This window comes from Trichechus manatus, unplaced genomic scaffold (genome assembly GCF_000243295.1).
Source record: "Trichechus manatus latirostris isolate Lorelei unplaced genomic scaffold, TriManLat1.0 scaffold00007, whole genome shotgun sequence".
Taxonomy (NCBI): domain Eukaryota; kingdom Metazoa; phylum Chordata; class Mammalia; order Sirenia; family Trichechidae; genus Trichechus; species Trichechus manatus.
Genome location: NW_004443943.1, coordinates 2,691,351 through 2,708,639, shown reverse-complemented (window position 1 = coordinate 2,708,639; position 17,289 = coordinate 2,691,351). Strand labels below are relative to the sequence as shown.

Genomic DNA, 17,289 nt, shown 5'->3' with positions numbered 1-17,289 from the left:
TGCCTAGGCAAAGGAACTATGCCAACCTTGGGTTCCTGGCTTAGGGGAGCCGGCAGTTTATTTTTTCCTCTGTTAATTTGTTCACTCTCCAAGGCAGGGAGAATGGCTCTGGGCATGTGACGGATCCTACTTCCAGCCCAGGGGACTCAGCAATTGCTGAAGCTGGTCCAGTACCCAGTGCTGAGTAGGGAGCAGGTAGGTAAATGGGAGAGAGGTTTTTCCTTAAGGGGGTTGTTTTTGATCGGGGGTAGGCTGTATGCAATTGCTTATCTTTTGCCAGTCCAGGGCTGCTTCTCACTGGTTCTGGGTAGCCGTGTAGACTCTCTGGTGCTGGGTCTCTCTTGGTGTCGAAACGTGCCTCCTGAGCACCACCCTTTGCCTGCCTCACAGCTCACCCCTGAGTTGCTCAGGCCTGAAGGACTCAGGCTCTCGCCGGGTCAGGTCTGGCAACTCCTCACTGCTTCCAAACCATCTCTCTCTCCCCCTGCCACTCAGTCTGGTTCCTCAACTTTGCCTTTGATGTTCAGGGCTTCCAGATTGCCATATATAATCAATTCACTTGTTTTTTCAGATCTTTGTTGTAAGAGTGTCCACCAGAAGCATCTGACTACTCTGCCATCTTGGCCCCACCCCTCAAAGGTTTATTTCTTGAACTCACTGCATATCCATTGTGCATCAGCTGTGGCTTTGTCAAGCAGTCTTTGCTCTAGGACCAAAGCTGGAACACTGCTGACAAAGAGAAAAGAGACATGTTGGCTCTTAAAACTTTTGTCCAGGAGTTATGCTTCACTACTGCTCAAATGTAACTGACTAAAGCAAATCAGAGGGCCACTCGTGAACTTAAATAGGTAGGAAGGTATAATGCTCCTGCAGAAAAGATACCACAAGGAAGCCAGAATATTTGGTGGCTGCACAATAATACCATCAACCATGCTAACCCCAAACCAAACCCTATTCTGATTCATAGCAACCCTGTAGGACAGAGCAGAACTGCCTCATACGGTTTCCAAGGCTGTAAATCCTTATGGAAGCAGACTGCCACATCTTTCTCCTGCAGAGCAGCTGGTGCATTCTAACTACCTGCTGATCTAAGCACTCAACCACTGCACCACTGGGGTTCCTTTCAACCATGCTAAAAGACAAAATTAGGTGGGTAGCTCATCCAAGGATTTATCCCATGCTTATTCACATAACCATGAGGGGAAAGGAATGATTCAGGGCTTGCTTACTGAGGATACAATCTTTAACACCAATTTCTTTAGTCTGGGAGTTGACACAGCTTAAGTAACAGGATTAAGAGCCCCTGATAATGCAATCCAAGCTTTATTTAAGAATAGCCCCTAATAGACGTATGTTTAGGTATATCCATGCTTCTCTCTTATGCACAGATCCAAGTATGAGATAACTTTCTAGCTACCATTTCACAAGCACTCAGAGCAGTGAATCCAGGTTGTTCTTGCTGCTAGGACTTCATTTTCAGCCAGATTCTCCCCATTCTCAACCTACTCCAACATTTTCACCAATGCAAACTGTTCTGCAGTGCCCAACCTACATTGTTCTTCCCGTCTCCATTTTGTTCTTCCTTTATTTCCTGAAGTAGCAGATTTTTCTGAACCATAAATGTCCCCAAGAAGTAATTAAATGATTCTTGAGGGGTATAAAAAAAGTTAATATAATTTCCTAAGAGCTGAACTTAGAAAAGTAGAACAATGTCCACTCTCAGGGGATTTTTTTCTATATCCACCAAGGATCTCAACCAGTTCACAATGTGCAGAGAGTGGCCAGCAACTCAAAAGAAGGATTTATGGATGGGGAAGCTGGAGGAGGCCAAATTGAGCCAGCAAGCAGACCCATATCTAGACCAAATCAAAACTTGAGCTTAAATCATTTATCAAATGCAGAAACACACCCACTCATGACAACTCCTTCCCCAAAGGCCACTCAAATGCAGACGTACATTCAAAGACTGATAACTTGGGGGCCTGACCTTTCCTAGGCATGGGTGAATGATGAGATGAACAGCAGGAGTTCCCCAAAATTGACAAGCAGTCTTGGCAAGTATGGCAACTAAATGAAGTGTCACCTAGACATGACAAGACATCTAGTCCTGACCCTACCTTTGGGAAGCTGAGATTGTCTCTCCCCACTTAAGTATGAAATTGAGGCCTAGTGAGGTAAACACAAAGGAGCCCTGGTGGTACAGTGGTTAGACACTTGCCTGCTAAACAAAAGGTCTGTGGTTTGAACTCATCAGCCACTCTTCAGGAGAAAGATGTGGTAGTCTGCTTCCGTAAAGACTAAAGCCTTGGAAACCCTATGGGGCAGTTCTAAGCTGTCATATAGGGTTGCTGTAAGTCGGAATTGACTCAATGGCAATGGGTTTGGTTTTGGTTGGAGGTAAAGACACACTGGTGGTGAGTGGAGCTGTGGTCTCCTGCTTACAAATTGCAGCCATCCCTGTGCTACTTACACAAATCGTGACATATCCAGGTGTCATCTCCTATATTATTTACTTAATTCTTTTAATGTTAAATTACTCTTTTAAAATGGAACTAAAGTTAACCTTTTCTCAAGTAATAACAGTTGTAAACTCATAGGTTTGATGTGATAATTATTTTTTATGATATGCATTAAAGTAAATATATAAGTATTAATGTATTTTTTTAAATCATAAAATCATACTATGTCCAAACAGTGCTGCACGTACTGAACTTGAGGCGGTAAACATTGCAACCTACTGCCTCCACTTAGTGTGGCTCATCTGAATCTCTGCAATGAATGTAATTCCTTTGTCATTTCTCCTATTCTTCCTTTATCCATAATCCACACCCAAACTGGGGTCTATGTTTTACTTAGGAGTGATTCGGGGAATTATTTAACAAGTTTGCCTTCTCTAGCGGCCTTCTTTATTTCTTTTTGGACATTCAGCTCTTCTGAGCACCATACCTATACTGGGAGATTCCCCAAAGTATTAGTCCATCTCACTACAAAACTGATGCCAGAAATTCACCTTACTGGCCTCCCTTGCAGCTAGGGAACAGCCATTTAATCCAGACTCTAACGATCTCACAGGAGACTTTGAATTCAAAACTTGGTTACATACATAAAAAAGTGCCATCCAGAGTCCATTCTGGTGCAGAAGGTGGCAGATACACCCAGTTCCTCTCCTCATCAAGTTCATGGTCTAGTGTGTTCCAAACAGGTGTCCTTGGATAATTGCAATATAGCAAGACAACTAATTAGGGCACTTAATGCAGAGATTTGGAAACCCTGGTGGCCTAGTGGTTAAGACTTCAGCTGCTAACCAGAAGGGTGGCAGTCTGAAACCACCAGGCACTCCTTGGAAACCCTATGGGGCAGTTCTACTCTGTCCTATAGGGTTGCTATGTGTTGGAATCGACTCAATGGCAATGAGTTTGGTTTTTGTTGTTGTTGTTTTTTTTTTTTAATGCAGAAATTTACAGGGAAGATTATCAGGGAGGTGGTGCTTGAGTTGGCTCATATAGGATGGGGTTTCCCAAATGGATAAGGAAGAAGGTAGCTCAATAAATGTCACCTATTATTATCATCATTCTTACCAAACTAGAGTCAGACCGACCTGGATTCAAGTCACACCTCCACTGGGCAGGTCAATTTCCTCATCTATAATCATGTTCTATTGGATCTGCAAAGAATACATGAGATAATTTAAGTAAAGTACATTCCAAAGTATCTGGCAAAGGATTAAGTTCTTCATAAATGCTATTTCTCTACTCACTTCTTTTTTTTTAATTAGAATGCCCATCTCCCTTCCACCTACCTTCTAGAAAAATCCTACCCATCACTCAAATTCTACTTGAAATACTCCCTCTTCTGTGAAACTATTATTTACTCAAAGGATACAATCTTCCCTCCTTTGAAACCCCACTGAAGTTGATCTTGACCTCTCTTATGCACTCTCTTACCCTTGCCTCTTCATAATGCCTGGCTGGTAGTTGGTACATGTTTGCTGAATTGAATTAAACTGCCCTCCATTCTGATCCCTGTTGCCTAGTCTTAATGATTTCATTTTTTTTTTTTTTTTTCTTTATTGCTGTCTTCCTACCCAGCATTACGACCATTCTAAGCTTAGACTTTTAAAAAAGTCCTGCCTAACTGTCTGGATATCTGAACTACTATGTGTCTTTGATCCCAGGGTTTGCATGTGCCCCACACCTCAGCCAGTCCCATTCCAAATGCTCCTTTCTCCCTTTACATGATACACATCTGCTGAGCCCCTTCTATGTACCAGACATGGTCACAGGCACTTGGGATATGACAATGAATAAGACAGATTTCATCCCCAGTCCTTGCTCTCAAGTAGCTTACGATCCACCAGGAGAGATAATCAATGAGCAAATAATAACACAAACAATGAAAACTATATTGATGCTACCATAAAAAAACACAGATAGGCCTGTCCCAGGCCCAGCCTCCTCCCACATCTCCTTGTCTTGCCTCATCTAACCATTTTTCCCACCTTTCATCCCTTCCACCCTCCTCCCAATTTACATATGTGCAGTTTCTTCTCCTTTAAGGCCTAATTCCAATGCCATCTTCTCCATAAAGCTTCCTTGACATCTATTTCCATAACAACAATAACAACAAAAACCAGTTGCCATCAAGTCGATTCCTACTCATGGTGATACCATGTGTGTCAGAGTAGAACTGTGCTCCATCGGGTGTCAATGGATGACTTTCTAGAAGTAGATCACCACGTCTTTCTTCTGAGATGTCTCTGGCTGGATATGAACTGCCAAACTTTTGGTTACCAGTCAAGCACATTAACCATTTGTACTACCCAGGGACTGTCCTATCCCCATAGTATTTAATAATACAAACCAGAAAAAGAAGGGTACCCACATAGTAACCATACACATAGTTTTTTATACACATTTTGTCCTGAGGGCAAGGCCTCATCTGCTTCATCTTCATAGTGCCAATAGCACCCAGCCCAAGGCCAGGAAAAGAAGTATTCGGTAACTTTATGAAATGAACAAAGGGTCCTATTCCTTGTCCCAATCAGCAGTATTTAAAGAACCCTTGCTACCTAGTGAGATGCTTTAACCAGGCTCCGCTTTGGAAATCTTGTTCTGTTTCTGCCTTCATTCAGGCATGATATTCTTATACAAAAGGTAAGTAAACACTCACCACCCAGAGATGCCAAGAACTTAGAACATTCTACTTCCTGATTCCCATGGTAACTAAGGCTGCGCATGAAGAATTCTACCGCAATAGTATACTAATCCAGAAAGGTGGAGCATTTTTCATATTGTTAATTCTGTTATCATGGCCATAATAAATGGTTGCCTGGATTGCAAGCTGCTGAATGATAGTCTGCCTTCTCTAAACCTACAATTCCTTCCACTGCATATTTACCATGAATATAAAGTACTATTTACCCACAGAACATCAGAGATTGTTTATGGGAGCCTTGGAGCAGGTCAAACACTTAGCGCTGCCAGTAAATAAGTAAATAAATAAGAAGAACCTTACAGTACATTAGGCTGGGTGTACACACATTTATTCCTTGGTTCGCACAGAGCTTGCTACTTTCCACCATATATTTGGCTTTGATCTTAGGTGCCATGCGTGGCAAAGCCATGTGCATTGCTGTGAGGGGCCGTGAGCGTACATGCCTCTGTTTATTTGGGAAATGTAAGAACTGTGGGGTTTTAATTACTCTGAGCTAGTAGAGATCAATTTGAAAAACAAACATATTAGTAAAACAAGAAAACAAGAGCTCTTCTGCTGCCAGAGGATTACAACTTTAAACCATAGCATCCTACAGATTTAGAGCAGAAAGAAATAGCAGAGATCAGCAAAGGCCAAGCCTCTCGTATTGCAGATGAGAAAACTGAGCCCCAAAGAGGCGAAATAACATGCACAGTGATTGAGAGCTTGGGCTCTGCTACCAGACAGACCTTGTTCAAGTCCAAGTCCACAACTTACTGCGTGACCTTGACAAGTCAATCAACCTCTCTGGGCCTCAGTGTCTTCATCCGAAAAATAGGGACAAAGGGTGGTGAGGATTAAATGAAATAATGGATATAAAGTGCTTAGCACAGTATCTGACTATCTGACATAGTTAGCAATCAATAAATACTAACTTTCATCACCAACATCATCATTATCACCACTACCTCAGGTCACACAACTTATTAATGACATTGCTCTTGTTTAAACTGCTATTCTCTTACACACACATACACAAACACTCATTGTGGAGAGTAAGAAATACTTATTTTATAAGACTTGTCCCAATAATCATGTGGTTCAAATTATTTTCCAAATCAAGTTTTATACAAACACAGTGTTTTAAAGGGTTCATTGAAACATCCAATAGTTGCACATTCTACATTATCTTCTGGAAATATAATTCACTTAACATGAATACATTCTTGTCCTAAATGTGTAGTCACTCAAGAACTGTTAATGTTTACCAAGACGTTTTACTTTGAAAAGTACAGAATCTCTTAGGATATTTGACTATAATTTTTCTGCCCTTCCCAAAGACCCCAAATGAAAAAAAACCAAGATGCTCTTTGTGGCTTGATGTAAATAAATAATCAGTGACTCAGAAAAAGATGTGCTTGGAGCATGACACGCAAATACAGAATTCATGGCTGTTTGTTTAAAATCTGGGCCCTTTCCTTGACTGTATTTACTATAGTTAAAAGACTGACCATTTTCACAAGGGGTTACAAACACACCATTTGTGATGTCATATGCGAGGTGCCAGAAAGAAAATTAATTTTTTTTTTTGCTGAGTGGCTAGAAGCTGTCAGCCCCCAACACAACTTACTGTCTAAAAAGAAAAACAGATTTCAGAGAAGGAAAACACTAGGAATTTGGATGACTAACAATACCCCAGAGGGGCCCTGGTTGTATAGCGGTTTAGCGCTCGGTTGCTAACAGAAAGGTCAGCAGTTTGAACCCACCAGCCACTCTACGGGAAAAAGACGTGGCAGTCTGCTTCCGTAAAGACTTACAGCCTTGGAAACCCTGTGGGACAGTTCTACTCTGTCCTAGAGGGTTGCTGTAAGTCGGAATCGACTCAATGGCAAAGGGTTTGGGTTTTGGTAGTAATACTTAAGAGAAGAGAACTTGAAATCATAGCATCCAAGAACTTTAGAGGCTCTACTCATCTCAGATTCTCCATGAGATGGTGGAAGATAAGAACGGAAGGGTCATGTGATGATCTAGTTGAGAATAACATGGCACTTTTAGGGGTAGATCCAGGTTTTGAGGTGGCACAATGGTTAAGTACTCAGCTGCTAAGCGAAAGATTGGCAGTTTGAACCTACCATCTGCTCCACAGGAGAGAAGACTTGGTGATCTGCTCTGGCAAAGATTACTTCTTAGGAAACCCTATAGGGCAGTTCTACTCTGTCCTATAGGGTCCCTGTGAGTCGGAATTAACTTGAAAGCACACAACAACAACAACAACAAGGCTCATGTGGAGTCCCTGGGTGGTACAATGGTTAATGCACTGAGCTAACTGAAAGGTTGGATGTAAGGTTGGAGATTTGAGTTTACCCAGAGGTGCCTCAGAAGAAAGGCCTGGCAATCTACTTCTGAAAAATTAGCCATTGAAAACCCTATGCAGCACAGTTTTACTCTGACACACATGGGGTTGCTCTCAGCTGGAATGAACTCTACTACATCAGGTTTGTTTTTTAATTTAAGGTTTATGTAATTTTAAGGGCCCTCTTCAAGTAAAATAATACAAATTATGAATAAAAAACTACTAGGGATCCTTAAGGGTCTTGGAAAGAACCCTAGAAAGTGAAGGTCTCTGAAGCTTAAGCTTCATTATCTTCATGGTAAACACACTCTTTGGTGATTGATAGTTTATAGAATATTTTCACTTTGGTGAAGTTTCAAAATTGGTATAGAGCCTCAGTGGTAGAGGAACCGTGGTTTGATTCCTGAGTTGACCATTTATGCTCATGTCACCTTGGGCGAGTCTCTCAACCTCTATGATCCTCAGTTTTCCCCAACTACAAAACAGAAAAAGCATATCCATCCCCTACAGTTATACACTGGTGACAAACAGGCCTCCGGGAATTGACGGAATGCCAATTGAGATGTTTCAACAAACAGATGCAACGCTGGAAGCACTCACTCTTCTATGGCAAGAAATTTGGAAGACAGCTTCCTGGTCAACTGACTGGAAGAGATCCATATTTGTGCCCATCCCAAAGAAAGGTGAAACAGAATGCAGAAATTATTATTAATATCACACATAAGCAAAATTTTGCTGGAGATCATTCAAACACAGTTGCAGCAGTACATCAATGGGGAACTGCCAGAAATTCAAGCCAGATTCAGAAGAGGACATGGAACGCAGGATATCATTGCTGATAGCAGATGGATCATGACTGACTATGCAAAGGCACTGGACTCTATGGATCATAACAAATTATGGATAACATTGTGAAGAATGAGAATTCCAGAACACTTAATTGTGCTCATGTGGAACCTGTACATAGACCAGGAGGCAGTCGTTCGAACAGAACAAGTGGGTACTGCATGGCTTAAAATTAGGAGAGGTATGCATCAGGACTGTATCCTTTCACTGTATTTATTCTATCTGTATGCTGAACAAATAATCCAAGAAGCTGGACTATATGAAGAAGAACACAGCAACAGGATTGGTGGAAAATTCATTAACCACCTGTGATATGCAGATGACACAACCTTGCTTGCTGAAGAGAAGAGGACTTGAAGCAGTTACTGATGAAGATTAAATACCACAGCCTTCAGTATGGATTACACCTGAACATAAAGAAAGCAAAAATCCTCACAACTGGACCAATAAGCAACATCATGATAAATGGAGAAAAGATTGAAGTTGTCAAGGATTTTATTTTACTTGGATCCACAATCAATACCCATGGAAGCAGCAGTCAAGAAATCAAAGGATGTATTGCATTGGGCAAATGTGCTGCAAAAGACCTTTTCCAACTGTCAAAAAGCAAAGATGTCACCTTGAGGACGAAGGTGCACCTGACCCAAGCCATGGTACTTTCAATCGCCTCAAATGCATGTGAAAGCTGGATAATGAACAAGGAAGACGGAAGAAAAATTGATGCTTTCGCATTAAAGTGTTGGCAAAGAATATTTAATATACCATGGACTGCCAGAAGAATGAACACATCTGTCTTGGAAGAAGTACAGCCAGAATACTCCTTAGAAGTGAGGATGGCAAGACGTTATCTCACATACTTTGGACATGTTATCAGGAGGGGCCAGTCCCTGGAGAAGGACATCCTGCTTGGTAGAGGGTCAGTAAAAAAGAGGAAGACCCTCAGTGAGATGGATTGACACAGTGTCTGCAACAATGGGCTCAAACGTAGCAATGTGAGGACGGCACAGGACCAGGCAGTGTTTTGTTCTGTTGTACATAGGGTCACTCTGAGTTGGAAATGACTCAGTTGGCACCTAACAACAACAACATAGTTATACAATCTTTTAAAATCCATGTAAAGTGCTTAAAGAAGCACCTGGCACGTAGTAAGAGCTCAATAAACAGTATCGTTGTTATTTAGCTCATAAAATGTGTCTTTTCCTCTTTAGAGTCAACTGTTGTTTATCTGGGGATTATGAGGCTCTAAATCCTGTTTCTTCTCTTTTCTAATGCTTACTTTGACCTATTTTCTGTATTTCTCAAAAATGAGTACGGGGCAGGAACCAGAAATGGAATTCAAATTAGTTTATTAATAGCCCTCAACACAGATAAAACAAAAAGGTATTTGTGGTCCAAGCATTTAATCTCCTTCCCCCAGGTCAGGTGTTCTATATCAGCTGTTGCCTCCAAGTAAGGGACACAGGCAGGGAAGGCCTGAGGAGAGGGGGAGGGGGCCTGGGCACAGGTATTGGAACTGTGCTTCCTTGTTGAGGCCAGACACTTGGACTTCTCCACCTTGCTGCTTCTGTCAGACTGAGGAGATGGGGTAAGAGTTTGAAGGGCTTGCCCATTTATATCTATGCTTTTTTTTCTGGGAATACACATGACTTCCTTGAGTTTAGAAATAAGGGGGTAAATTTTTAATTGAGAAGAACGGCCTTACTTCCTGGGGAGTGAGGGACTTTGCAGGCAGGGAAGAACTTCAGCTCTGGAGTCAGACTGATTTGGTGTGGACTTTGAATTCAGGTTCCAGTACTTGTTGTAGGACCTTGAGCAAGTTAGTTTTAGGGGACGTCTCCAACCTCAGAGGATTATTGTGAAGATTAAATAAAAAACGTATGTATGCAAAGCACATACTATAGTGCGTGGAGGTTATACATGCTTAATATACATATTATCAATTCACATATATTTATTTATATATACATTAATTATGTTAATACATTGATGTTAGTGATTAATGATGATTATAATATTATTATTATTTTCTAAAGCTGTGAGAGTCCTGAGCCATAACAGATTAACATCAACTTTCAACAGCTGCCGGATAGCAGTTTCAACCAAACTGTGAAGAAAAAGAATGTGGCAGAGAGACAACAAATAAAGCAAAAAGCCACAAAGAAACTCAAAGCATTCAGCCATTTATCATAGTGTGGAAAGGCTGGAGGATATATCCAAAGAGCTGAAGAGCTCACAGAGGACAAAACTGCTTCATCTTATGTGCCAAGACCAGTTCCGGCTAGCAGGTACACTATGAGAAGGATTCTGAGGCCATATTCAGGCTTAGCAGGAAAAAGTGCTGCTATCTCTTAGTAATGCCTGCCCTGGACATGAGGCAGTGGGTGTTGGAATTCATACCACATATCTGCTATCTCTGGATTCTCTTCTCCTGCGGACCAGATCGTTTTTTGCAGGCTCTGCCACTAGACAACATGTGAGGTCAGTTTTTTAGATAACCAACAACTTCAATCAACAAGACAAAGAAAGCCTTACTATTTGTGTAAAAAATCTGACCTATAGGGTCGCTATGAGTCAGAATCAACTCAGTGGCAACAGATTTGGTTTCTTTTTTTTTTTTTTTTTAAGTATATCAGGAAATAGCCCAGGAGAGAAAAAGAACCTCAAAGTTCTGGCCTGTTTCTCTCCTTATTGCTTTATTATATGTCTACTTGGACACTCTCTAATCCTGTTCAATCTCTGCTGTTCAGTCTCCCCAGTCAAAGCCTGTGTCATTATGTGTTAATTCTCTGTTGAGATAGGAAAAAAAAAATTGTAACTCTTATAACTCCTGATCTACAGATTTCTAATTTAACATTTCAAAGCGGATCACATTCATTTTAGTTCCCACTATATGCTTAGTACCTGACACTGCCTTGGGACATAATACGTGCTCAATAAATATTTTTCATCAATTAATAAGATTTATTTCACACCATCTCACCCATTAGAATATGAGTTTCTGAAAGACAGATATGGTGTATTACTCATGATTTGCTCCCTTGCTCCCATTTTCTCAAGTGATTGGCACAGCATCTAGTACACAGTAAGGGCTCTATAAATATTTGTTAAATGAATGAAGTATTAATGGCAGGATTGCCAACCCTTCATAATTTCAAATCTCTTCTGCTGTCTTTTAAGGTCTCTTGCTACATAAATCTTTCATATCAGTGCATTACAGTATTTGAGAATTTTCCATCTGAAGAGCTCACCAGAGAATACTGCCCATAAAAAGGAACGATCCTTATATTACCTTATTACTAATTTCGTAAGAAGTACTCTTTGCTGAATTCCCCCCAAACTGCTTCTTTCTTGTTTTTCACTTTAGCTGCTACTCTCTGCTTTGCTCCTGAATCAATCCCTCATTCTGTGGGAGCCAGAGGCAGCCATCATGAGCCAAAATATCTTCCCTGTGAAACACTTTCCTTCTAACACGAATTTCTCTTCTCATTGTCCCACTGAAGCAAGTCTCTCCTGAACTTCCACTGTGCCCTTTTTTGACTGAAGGAATTTCCATTTACCACATCCAGTAAGAAGTACCTTTATAGATCAATGACTCAGCAACTGACTTAACACTCAATCAATATATGCTATGTTTCTATCATGTGGTAGTTAAATTTAGTTTAAGACAAAGAGATTTCTTCACATTCTTATTCCATTTTTCTTCAGTTTCCAAGGCAATTTGTGTTTGTGCAGAAACAAAATGTCCTCTCTGAAGGCAGATGGATGCTGGTGTTTTCTTCAACAGGTGTCTATCTACTTACCTTCCTAGCTACCAACTTACCTACCTGCTTATCTATCTACCTTCTTCTCATCTCTCTAGTCTCAGTCTTGTTTTTCCTCTGTGTAATCCTTTCATCATTTCTTTTAAATGTATCTTATTTTATCGCATGTATCTTTGTAAGTCACCTTCAATATTTTTCAAATAAGGTGGCTGTCTCAGTTTCCTAATGCTGCTATAACAGAAATACCACAAGTGGGTGGCTTTAAAGAGCAGGTATTTATTTTCTCACCATTTTAGAGGCTAAAAGTCTAAATCAAGGTCTTGGCTGTGTCGGTTCTTTCCTTATAGTTGGTAGTTCCAAGTGTTTCTTGGTTCCTTGGCTCATAAGCAATCCTCACATGGCATTTGTCCCCACACACCTACGCCACCACCCCCCACCCCACCCCCTCGTGTATGCTTATCTCTGTTTTTAATCACTCTTTTTATAACTCAGAAGTGATTAGATTCAGAACCCACCCTACTTGAGTATGATCTAAATAACATAACAAAGAAAACCTATCTCTAAACAGGATTACATCCACAGGTATAAGGGTTAGGATTTCAACACACATTTTAGAGGGACACGATTTAATCCGTAACAGTGATATATATATATATATATATATATATAACTCAATGAATACATATAAAAATGAACTGATATACTTAGCATAGACATAGAACCTAGTCCAGATATTGATCCTGACCCCCAGATGCTTGCCTTCTTCCTAGAAAAATACAGCTTACTTGCAGAACACTTTGATAACAATGCAAGGGGGTGTCAGACAGCAGCAGGTATGTAATAGATTCTGGAAGGTTATACTTGAAGTAACATTCAGAATCATCCAGCTGAGGTTCTGTGACCTGCCTGGAGTCATATGAGTAGTTAGTAGCAGAACTGAAAAAATTCTCTGATCTTCTAACTCAAGACTTAAGATTTTTCCAGCTCAGTGTATCATCCAACACCTAGTGTTAGGGCACATGTATACAATCATCTGTTTAGGCAGGTCACTCAGCAGACATGAAATAATTTGGCAGCATAGAACAAACACCATGTGACTTCTAAGAGTTAGCCAAGCAAATAACTAATTGTCTCGTAATCATAAAGCATTTTCGATGTTTTTTCCTGTCTAAGGAAACGTAGGTTACTACCTTGACTGCCTGAAAAACTCTTCACCTTGATGCTGAATCAATTCAATTTAAAATAATTTTTTAAACACTCATTTGTCTCCAAGAAGTATTTGAAGCAGCTTTTTTTTTTTAGGGAGGAGGAGGGAGGGGCTTAAAATAAACAAAATAGGAACAAAAAGATGGAATGAATCCTTGAAGAAACATGAAAGCAAGTTGATGATAAGTGTTAATACTTGCTGTCTTTGCACCTTGAACATGGCTCTGAGCTTCCTAGCAGCCCAATCAAAAAGGGAAATACAATTATTGATTGCATGGATTTCTTAGGTAAGAAACACAACCATTTTCTCAGAATAAAATTTTCTCATAAGAAGAGTTTTCTTATGTCAAACTCTGAAATAATTTTCTCACAAGGAATAATATGTGGGCAGATACAATAAACAATATTTTCAGTAAAAACTATTAGCTAAACCAGGAGCAAAATACACACTTTTCTGTAGCAATCTTAATTAAGAGATGAAGATGTTAACTCGAAATAGAATTTCATGAGGAAGATTCATGACGGACCAAGAAGTCAACTTGATCAAAGAAAAAAAGCGGAAAAAAAAAGGTAATCTAGAGAAATGGGCAAGTTACATGACGCTTAAATTATCTTCCCTCGATTCTTCTCTCTCCCAGGCACATCAAAAAGTTATAGGTATTAAGCAATTTTAAGACCTTACTCTCCAGCAAGAGCATAGAATGCAACTGTCCTAAAAGACTGTTGATTGAGTGCAGAGTTAAAATTTTGACAACATATAAGCAAATGTTAAATTTGACATTGCCTAATGCAAATTATTGAGCCTAGCTGGTATTCTTGCCTGAGTACAAGGACTCTACCCAGAGAATGGCTAACCTCGCTAGTCAAGAAGAAAGCTTAACAACTTCCAGGAGTCTTACTGAGGGCTTCCAATGTTTCCTCATCTGATAAATCGGAATGGCAGTTGCCTACCTCACAAAGTTGTCAGTGAAGGGTGGTTGTGACAATAGGTGAGCACACTTGGCACCTAGTTGATTTTCAATAAAATGTTTGTTGCATGTGTGAATAAATGAATGAAGTCTCACTCAATGCTACAGATTCCCGTTGAGTATTGAACATTCATCATTCTTAAAGACATCACAACACCGGCCTTTAAAGGACTTCTATGTTTTCTCTCCTTTTAAGGACATGTCATCAGTGGTGGGGTGGGGGGGACCATTCCCTGAAGAAGGATATCATGCTTGGTAAAGTAGAGGGTCCTCGAAAAAGAGGAAGACCCTCAAGGAGCTAGATTGATGCAGTGGCTGCAACAGTGGCCTCAAGCATAACAATGATTATGAAGACGGTTCAGGACCAGGCAGTGTTTTGTTCTGTTGTATATAGGGTCACTAAGAGTCGGAACTGACTCAACAGCACCTAACAACAAGTTAGGGTTGTATCATATCTCCAGTTCTCTAGAGCAGGGGAGGGTAAACTATAGCCTTCAGGCCAAATCCAGCCTGCTGCCTGTTTTAGCAAACAAAGTTTTATTTGAATGGAGCCTCAACCATTAATTTACATATTGCCTAAGGCTGTTTTTGTCCTATAACAGCAGAGTTCAGTAGTTGCAACAGAAGATGATTGTTGGGTGCCTTGGATTCAATTCCTGCTCATAGCGACCCCATGGGACAGATTAGAACTGCCCCATAGGATTTTCTTGGCTGAAATCTTTACAAAAGCAGATTGCCAGGTCTTTCTCCTGCAAAGTGGCTGGGTGGGTTTGAACGACTAACGTTTTATGTTAGCAGCCAAACACTTAACCGTTTCACCACCAGGGCTCCTAACAAAGATAATATGGCCCACTTAAAATATTTACTATCTGGCCCTTTACAGGAACAAAGTTCGTTGGCCTTTTAATGGGGCACGTGTCCCTTTAGATGCCAAACATCATTTCAAACTCAGTACATCCCAAACTAAGATTTTTATCTGAGCATGTGTATGCATGCACACAGGTGCACACATGCTCCCACCCTCTCTCTCTCACACACACACACACACACACACACCTGTTTTCCTTCTCAACTTTACTATCAATCCAGATCCTGATCCCTAATATTCCCTTATTTTCATCTTTTGAATCCAGTTAAGAAATCAAACCCTCTTTTTTATCTTCTATTCCACTCCAGCTCCAGCCAGGACTCCAACTAGAGGCTCCTGCCTCTGCTGACATACCTTTTCAGGGTATATACTTGTGTGTGTGTGTGCACATGCGTGCGTGAGGTGTCAATGCCTGACTCACTGCCTGAGTCACTGTTCGAAAATGCCATTTTCACAGTGATACAACCCAGTTCAAGAATCTACCTTGGCTCCCACTTGCCTTCCACAGTGAGTCTGAATTTGCTCTTCCCGGCCTTCAAAGGAGTCCACAGTCTGGGTCCACAGTACGTGTAAAACTTCAAGTCCCACCTCTTCCCATTCTATACTCTGTACCCTGGTCAGGCCCACCTCCATCAGCACCACCTTGCTAAATATCATCTCTGTTCTTCACTCCTGCCATACCGTCCTACCTGACCAAGGCTAGAAGACTTTCCTGAAGAAGACAACTCTGCAAAGGAGAGACAAGAAGACAGTTGCAAATAGCAAGGGAGCAATCAGTGAACCCAGCAATCGTCTCTGGATCCTCCCTTCCAAAAGGAATTCAAATCTGCTTCCTCACAGTCTTTAAGGCTTTCCCCAACTTCATGCGACTCCTACTTAGTCAGAGGGAGAGCAGGGGTGAGGGTGGCCACGATAAGGAAATGCTACTCCAGGGACCTGCCTTCAGCAATTTGCTTTTGAAAGTCTACACTTTCCCCTCCCTTCTTTTCCTCACTTAAGACTTAAGCCACAACTTTTGTAAAGGGTAAATTCTGAGCCAAGCAAATCCTCTTCAGAAGTCTAGTGACACACCCTCCCCCTGCTTCTGTCCTGGAAGTCTCCACAACTATCTGGAATGAAGGCTGCCTGTGAGAGACTGCCAAGACCGAGCCTTGTCCAGGAACTCCAAGGAGGCTAAATTGAGACCTATCAAATCATTAAGGAGACTTATTTCAGGGAATGTGGCCCAGGGGACTCATGAGAGACAGAGGAGAGCACTGCAACTCTGTTTAGCTCTGACATACAAGCCCACGTGAATCTGGCTGGTTGTCAATGAGAAAATGAAAGTCTGTCCAAGTCACTTGACTCCAGGAGGCCAAAGGCCAAACCAACCCTTCTGCCACAGGGTCACAGACTGTGTATCTGTAAGCTTATTACCCTCTTCCCCGGAGACATTTGCTAAGTCCGCCTGGCTTGGTAAACTTCCTATCTCAAATGACGTAGGGTAAACAGCTATCAGAGTTTCTTTGTCCCAGAGGAAAAAAAACACAGCCCTGAAGTAAGGACATGACTGTTTAGGTGGAGGGAGAAGCCGGGGGCATCATGGGCATGAGACCTGTGAGCAGGATCCCGCAAGTGGCTTAATGCTCTGCTGTTGCCATCTTAAAAGTAGTATTAATTTTTGAACGAGAGGTCCTGCATTTTCATTTTTCTCTGGATCTTGCAAATTATGTAGCTGGCTGCAAGTGCGTGCACGTATATGTGTGCATGTGTATATGTGTGCATGTGTATATGTGTGCATGTGTATATGTGTGCATGTGTATATGTATGTGCATGCGTGTATACATGTGTACCTGTTTGTGTGCACATATGTATACATGCATGCATGTGTATGTGTGCAGGTGTGTACATGCGTCGTGTGTGTATGTTTGTGTACACCCTTGTGTGTGTGCATATGCATGTATGTGTTTGTCAGGTGATAAGAAGAACGGCGATGAACAGAGAAGGAATGGCCAAATCCCAAACCTGGCAGTAGACAATAATGAGAAATACATTCAACTAGGGGAGCCCTGGTGGCGTAGTGGTTAAGAGTTCGGCTGCTAACTAAAAGATTGA

At 41.2% G+C, this 17,289-nt stretch overlaps 1 long non-coding RNA gene across 1 annotated transcript; it reads right to left on the bottom strand.

Annotated features, from left to right (window-relative positions):
* Nucleotides 1-547: 547 nt before the first annotated feature.
* LOC111822056 (uncharacterized) lies at nucleotides 548-16,077 on the bottom strand. Its single transcript, XR_002825335.1, has 3 exons — nucleotides 15,885-16,077; nucleotides 3,599-3,664; nucleotides 548-729 (listed from the first exon to the last, which is right to left on the bottom strand). It is a non-coding gene; the product is annotated as an uncharacterized LOC111822056 (long non-coding RNA).
* Between the last annotated feature and the right edge of the window lie 1,212 nt (nucleotides 16,078-17,289).